This window comes from Rattus norvegicus, chromosome 5, assembly GCF_036323735.1.
Source record: "Rattus norvegicus strain BN/NHsdMcwi chromosome 5, GRCr8, whole genome shotgun sequence".
In the NCBI taxonomy this organism is placed as follows: Eukaryota; Metazoa; Chordata; class Mammalia; order Rodentia; family Muridae; genus Rattus; species Rattus norvegicus.
In genome coordinates, this window is record NC_086023.1 from 146,205,410 (window position 1) to 146,212,714 (window position 7,305).

A 7,305-nucleotide genomic window follows, 5' to 3' on the forward strand; every position below is an offset into this window, starting at 1 on the left:
ATTCCGGTAGCAGGACGGGTTTGTGTAAAGCCTGGCAGGGTCCCAGACTGTGGGAGGAACTGAAAGAGACCAAGGTAGTCAGAGCGTGAGGAGTGCGGAGTAGAGCGTGTGACAGAAAACAAGGGCAAATCACACATCGGTAACTGGAAGTGGGTGGTGGTGCCATGCTCTGCAATGTCAGAGAAGCGTGAGCTGAAGAAAGCCTAGTGCAGCAGCAAATGTATAGGTCAGCAACTGGGTCTGGGTGAGGGCGGCAACTGGGTATGGGTGAGGGAGGCAACTGGGTCTGGGTGAGGGTGGCAACTGGGCATGGGTGAGGGCGGCAACTGGGTATGGGTGAGGGAGGCAACTGGGTAAGGGTGAGGATAGCAACTGGGCATGGGTGAGGATAGCAACTGGGTATGGGTGAGGGAGGCAACTGGGCATGGGTGAAGATAGCAACTGGGCATGGGTGAGGGTAGCAACTGGGCATGGGTGAGGGTAGCAACTGGGCATGGGTGAGGGTAGCAACTGGGCATGGGTGAGGGTAGCAACTGGGCATGGGTGAGGATAGCAACTGGGCATGGGTGAGGGTAGCAACTGGGTATGGGTGAGGGTAGCAACTGGGTATGGGTGAGGGTGGCAACTGGGTGTGGGTGGGGTAAACAGCAAGGTTGGAGACAGCGGTGGTGAGAATGGACAGGGATGGATGGAGTGGAGATCCTTTGAGGAGACTGATCTCACAGTATACAGAGGCTAGATGGATGGAGAGACAGTGGGAGAGAAGATTCCAAGGTGACTGCCAGACATATGGACGGGTGACACTCTTTACTGGATGAAACAAAGAAGAGGGGAGGGATAGAAGACAGGCTTAAATCCACACAGATGTGCTGAGACCCAGGGGAGATGCCAGGAACCAGCTGAGAAAATATGAAACTTAAGAGCGGCAAGAGTCCGGATTACACTAATTGAAGATGCTGGGTGTGGAGGGTTCGAGGCCCGGGCTTTGAGTGAGCAGCTGTGATGTCAAAGACAGCAATGCCACCTGAGTTCCTGTGGGCGACCGAGTCATCCAGGGTGACAGCAAGAACTGGACGCAGAGGAAGAAAACCAGCCAGGGGAAGCAGACCTGGTGGCTGCAGGAGGACACTCAGCAGGTGAGAGCCAACACAGGCAGAGGAAGGATCCTGGAAAATACAAAGGGCATGCCAAGGGACATCAGGGTGGAATGCTGGTTTGGAGAATAGCCCTGGGGCCAAAATACTGCATCGGACTTGTGATTTTAGGCTTTCCTGCATAGCAGCTGGATGTTACCTAAGGAAAGTTACTAACCTGGGACTGTGAGAGGGGTGACATCACCCCGCTGAGGATGAACTTATGGTCTTCGCACATAGGTCCTCTGCAGGTAAGAGCTTTGAGTGACTGACCAAACCAACAGGGAAGCAACGAAGTAACAGGGTGGGGGAAGCAGAGGACTGAGGAGGATGGCTCACCCCGTGTCTCCACCAAGCGGTTCAGCTCTGAGAACTGAGCAGCCACCATTTGCAAAGGCTTCCAAGGATGCGGGATCTTTTAGAAATCTGTCTCCACATGGCAGACTACGATGGTTAACCTCGACTGTCAACTTGATGAGATCTAGAATTATCTGGAAGATGAACTAGGCACGCTCATTGTGGGACGGCCTTGATCAGGTTGAGAGGTGGGAAGTTCATCCACTGTGGGTAGCACCATCCTCTAGGAAGGGATCCTAGACCACATAAAGAGAAAATGAGCTGAGCACAGGCGCTCACCTTTCTCTGCCTCCTGACCGCATATGCCACAGGCTCCTGCTGCTGGGATGTTCCTGACATGCTGGATGACCGGGCCTCCAAGCTGTGAGCCAAAATAAACCCCCAGCGTTAGCTTCGATTGTCAACTTGTCACACCCGGGAAGAGGGGACCTCAACTGAGGAATTGCCTCCGTCGGATTGACTTGTAGGAATATCAGTGGAGGCATTTTCTTAATTGCTAATAGATGTAATAGGGCCCAGACCACTGTGGATGGCGCCACCCCTGGACAGGTGGGCTTGGCTGGATAAGAAAGGCGATTGAGTGGGCCAGTGGGAGGCAGCCAGGACGTAGCACTCCTCCACAGCGCTCTCTGCATTCGTTCCTGCCTCAAGTTCCTGCCCTGAGTTCCCTCAGTGATGGACTGTGACATGGACGTATAAGCTAAGTAAACCCCGTAGCAGTTGATTAGTCAAACCGTCTTGTGCATGCCACACCCACCCAAGACCTCTGGATTCATGAATGAAAGATATACACGTGCCATCTAATTTTGATAGGCCTTGACTAGCCCAATGGTTGGACACTTTTAAACCTCCCCGCAGCTAACACACATTACCCTCTGGTATTCCTGGCTTAACACCTTCTCAGTCAAAGGTATATTTTCTCTTTGCTGCCCTGGTTCCTTCTGGGAAGCTCCGCCCACCCTCCCCAACCCTCCCCAATAGGGCGGCTTTCCCTTTACACTACATTGCTGGATGGTTTTTCTCCTGCAGCTCTCAAATCTGATCCAGGCCCTCTGAATCATGGCTATTCTCCTCTCTTCTTGCCCGGGAATCTAAAAGTCCCGCCTCCATCTCCCTGCCCTGCTATTGGCTGTACCGCAATTCTTTATTACCAATCGAAGCCAGCTGGGGACAGCGACCCTGAGCGTTTGGAAGCATGACTTCTGGGAGCCGAATTAAGACCAAGTATTAGAACCAACTCCCAACAAACCCTTTCATCACATGTTGGTTTTGGTCTGTGTTTTATCACAGCATCAGAGAAGCATCCTACTGCAAACACTTTCTTCCTTGTTTAGTGTGTTTTACCAAAACAACAGAAAAGTACACCAGGCTGAATGAAGTGGGAGTAGATACAGATGGTTAAATCAAAATAGTTGGGTCTGTGGAAGACAATAGGCATCTGAGGAAGTTCGCTCAATGCAGAAACAGCAGTCCAGGACATTAAGAGGTATGATTTAAAAAAAAAAAATCAGCCACGTGAGGATGGCCTGGGAGGCAGAGTGAGGCTGACACCAGGCACTTCTGACTCACAGAGCTCATCTACGTACGGGTGCACCTTTATGAATACCAGGTAGTAAAGAAACAGGATGTTGTGAAAATGTAAAAGAAATAAGTTGTCTATTATCAAAAGGCTAAATAAGACAAACACCATTCTCAGAAACATGAAGAAGCCACTAGGCAGAAATTCGAATTCTGCCGTGGCTATCCCTTCTTGAAGTCACAATACATGCTGGACTTTCACTTCTCTCTAGGAAGTGCACCACTCTGGATCAGCCAATTGATTGAGAATGTGAGGCTGAGCTCCACCCACTCAGGTGGAGTCACAGGAAACTCTTTAAAAACCTGGCAGGACCTGGCTGGATGCGCTCAATGGATCCATGAAGGCTACACACCTTGGGGGGTTGGGGGGGAGCCCAAGATTTTGCCTTGCCAAACAAAATACTTTGCATTGTGTGGCTATTTTCTTGAAACCCCTGATCCTTGTCTTTTTAAAGTTTTGTTTTTATTTTTTTTTTATTTTTTCTTTTCTATTTTTCGGAGCTGGGGACTGAACCCAGGGCCTAGCAAGCGCTCTACCACTGAGCTAAATCCCCAACCCCTTGTTTTTATTTTTAATTTTATGTCTTATGTGTGGGTATATGCACTGAGTGCAGCCAAAGGCATCAGATCCCCTGGAGCTGGCATTACAGGCAGTTGTGAGCTGCCTAATGTCAAGCCAAGAACTGTACTCCCGTCCTCTGGAAGAGCAGTCTGACCTTTAACCACCAAGTCATTTCTCCAGCTGCCAGGCCATTATGACTGAAATAGCTTTATCACCAAAAATCCCACCAGTAGCTGCATGGATGGCCACCTCCCAAAAGCTCTCCTTCAGCAAAAGAGGGGGTATTTAGAAAGAATACTTGGTTGGTTTCAGGTGACAGTCTAATGACCCTCCTCAAAACCCTTCCTATGAGGGAAGGTCAACAGGCCAGAACTGGTTGGATCTCCTGTAGGTAACTGGGCTGATTAGGGTTCGGTCATCTTGACACAGCTGAGTCATCTAAGAGGACACCTCAGCTGAAGATTGTCCTGCAAGCATGTTCATATTTTCTTGATTAGTGATGGATGCAGGAGGACCCAGCCCACTATGGGCGGCACCATCCCTAGGCAGGTGGGTCTGGGTTATATTAAAAAGCAAGCTGAGTGGACCATGAAGAGTGAGCTAATAAGCATGTCTGAAAAGACAGAGAAAAATAGCAGTTGGAGCTGTCCCCTAGCACAAGACCTGAAGATCTTGGCTCCATCTCCCTGAGGCAGCACCATGTCCTAACCACTCCCCTTCCACTTTTACCCTTCTTGTATAACAAAGAAGATACTAGAAGAATTCGGATCCAGTTTCTTCCTCCTACCCGTTTTGGTCGTCGTTTAATTTACTCAACAGGAAAAAAAAAATTTACTCAACAGGCCTAGCATAGAAAAGAAAGAAAATGGTAAAGAATAAGAAAGCAAACAAATACAGAATAAAATAAAATAAAATAAAATAAAATAAAGCCAGGTGACTTAATACACCTGAAGGGCCTGTTTGTTTTAGAGTTAAGGTCTTCAGTCAGTCTCTTACAGGCTAAGAGTCAACCAATTCTAATCTCAGTAACCACAACCCAACTAAAAATCGATTGCAAACGTCTACTTTTCTAAAGGAATTAGCCTGTGTAGAAATCCCTGCCAATTGTACCTACTTCACTTCCCTGACAGATAGGTTTAGCAGAACCCTGCCTGCCAGTCTCACTTCTTTCATGTTTCTTGGAAACTTCAGGAAGAGGAAGGGGGAGGACAGTGTCTCAGATGTGGTCAGTCACAACCCACAGAGGTGCCCTCTCGTGCTCTGGGTCCACAGGTTTGTAAAAAGCTTCTGACCACTGCCACCAGGGGGCGCCGCTGAGGCACCACCTGCTGGTCCTACTGGCCTCTTAGGACTGCGGAAACTTCTCTGTGGTCTATTAGTTGCCAAGCGCCCTGAAGCTAAACCCAGCTTCTGTAGGGAAAGAGATGCCTCCTTCCCTCCTGAGTCACCACCTGACACCAAAGGGCTTCCTGAGCCCCAGGAACTCTCAAGACTTAAGTGACAACAGTTGGCAGTGACAACTGCACCCCTTCTTCCATTTGGGCTCAGGTGCGTGTCTGATGCTGTTCTCAGAACTTGATTTTTTTAAATGTCCCTTCCTGTGACCCTGGTCCTCTAGGTGGCATGAGTATGGTGTATTTTCCTGCAACACAGATGTAAAACGTAAGCATGACTTTAGCAATAAGTAACAACCACAAGAATCTACATGGAGGGAGAATAGCTAATGATGTCGTGAGTGGAAGGCCAATGGCCATGCGAATCCCCAGACCACATGTTCAGTACATCTGGAAAATAAACAAGTGAGAAGTGTTCTGCTCCTCACTGACCCCAGGCTCTGGCTTTAACTAAGTGGCTGGAAAAACAAAACAAAACAAAAAACAAAAGAATAAAAAAAGAATAAAAAAACCCTTAGCATTAAGAGTAGGAAAATGGCTGCTGAGAACTGGGGGGGGGGGGGGGGTCTAACACCCTCTGCTGCTGCTTCTTCTTCTTTTTCCTCCTCCTCTTTCTCTTTCTCGAGAAGTGAGTCACCACTACATTGGCTAAGACCTCGTGAGGGGAGGGGGTGATAAGGATGAATAACCACATTGCCACTCCTTCCCAGCAGGCCCAGCTCTTCTTCAAACCCTGCCCTACCCCACCCAGCAGGCTGCATAGACCTCTCGGAGCAAACTGGGATAGGAGGTAAGAATGGTGTTTACTGCAAACTGGAGAGTGTAAGGGACATCCAATGCAAGGAAGGGATCTAACTGAGGTAAAAACTGGACTTTGTGCGATTCGTTTTAACTTTAGGAACTGCCTGGTCCAGCAGCTAGGGAACCCAACCCAATCTGGAACACCTGAGGAGAAATCATGTCTGAGGGGCTGAGTCTAAGGCTGGGATGAGTGTGTAGAGCTCCCCGGGGCTACATGAGGGCTGCCGAGTGGGCATATATGTGACGACTGCATAGGCGAAGAACCTGGAGATGGTACAGGTGGCCCAGAAGTCACCACAAGCAGGGCTGGATGGCAGACAGCCAGCTCACAAGAGACCTGGAAAGGAGACAGAGCCAAGTCATCAGCACCCATGCAGAAGAAGTGGAAAGGGGAGGGAAAATGGGAAGTGTTGGGGCTAGCAGACTTCGCAGCACCCTGGAACACAAAGGATGCCCGCCATGCCCACTTTCACTCCAAACACTGTAGTATTCATTTCTCAAAAGCTGCTGGGTCCCTGGGTCAGGGAGGTGACTCAGCAGGTAAAGGCACTTGCCACCAAGTCTGGTGACCCAAGTTTGATCCATGTGGTGGAGGGAGAAAACAGACTTTTATAGGTATGAATCAATCTCCCCAGCCCCTAATAAGGCAATAAAATTATTTGTTTTTAGACTTGCTCCATGACCCAAGAGTCAGTAAATACCAGCTCTCCTCTGTAGCCTATAACAGAGCTAGCTGCACTGGGGCCAGAACTCTCATCTGCTTCGCTCTGCTTTGGAGAGGGGTCAGGAAAGGCAGTCATATATAAACTTTGAGTTCAGTGCTAAGAGAAACTGCTTTAGGCTCCAGAGAAGCTCGCCCATGTTTCCCTTACCTTCCTTACCTTTAAGTCTGTTGCTCTGTCCCAAGCCTGTGAAAGGGGAGGCCTTTAGCCTACTCCTAGCCAAACATAAAACTCTCCTAAGGCAGTAAGCACCACTCTGGTTTCCAGAACTAGGGCTAAGGAATTGTGTCCACCACTGTGTAAAGTGAATCTACCTACCAAGAAGAATAAGGTAAAACCCAGATACCAATTTACTCAAGCAGAAAAGTCCTTCTGAAGGATGCCTGGGGATACAGGCAAGGTGGAGGGGTAGGTCTAAAACAGACATCTCTTGAGTGATTTCTCAAAAACTTGAGTAGACAGTTCTCCTGGCCCCTGCTACCCTGCTTTGGTGGCTGAAGAGCAAATAATAGCAAAAGATAATAAGGGCAGCAGAAGCCAGGACTGAAAGCAAGAGATACTACCACAGTCCCAACAGCCATCACTGCAAACAAGAGACACTAGCACAGTCCCAACGGCCATCACTGCAAACAAGAAACATTAGCACAGTCCCAACAGCCACCACAGCAAACAAGAGACACTAGCACAGTCGCAACAGTCATCACTGCAAACAAGAGACACTAGCATAGTCCCAACAAGCCATGACTGAAAGCAAGAGA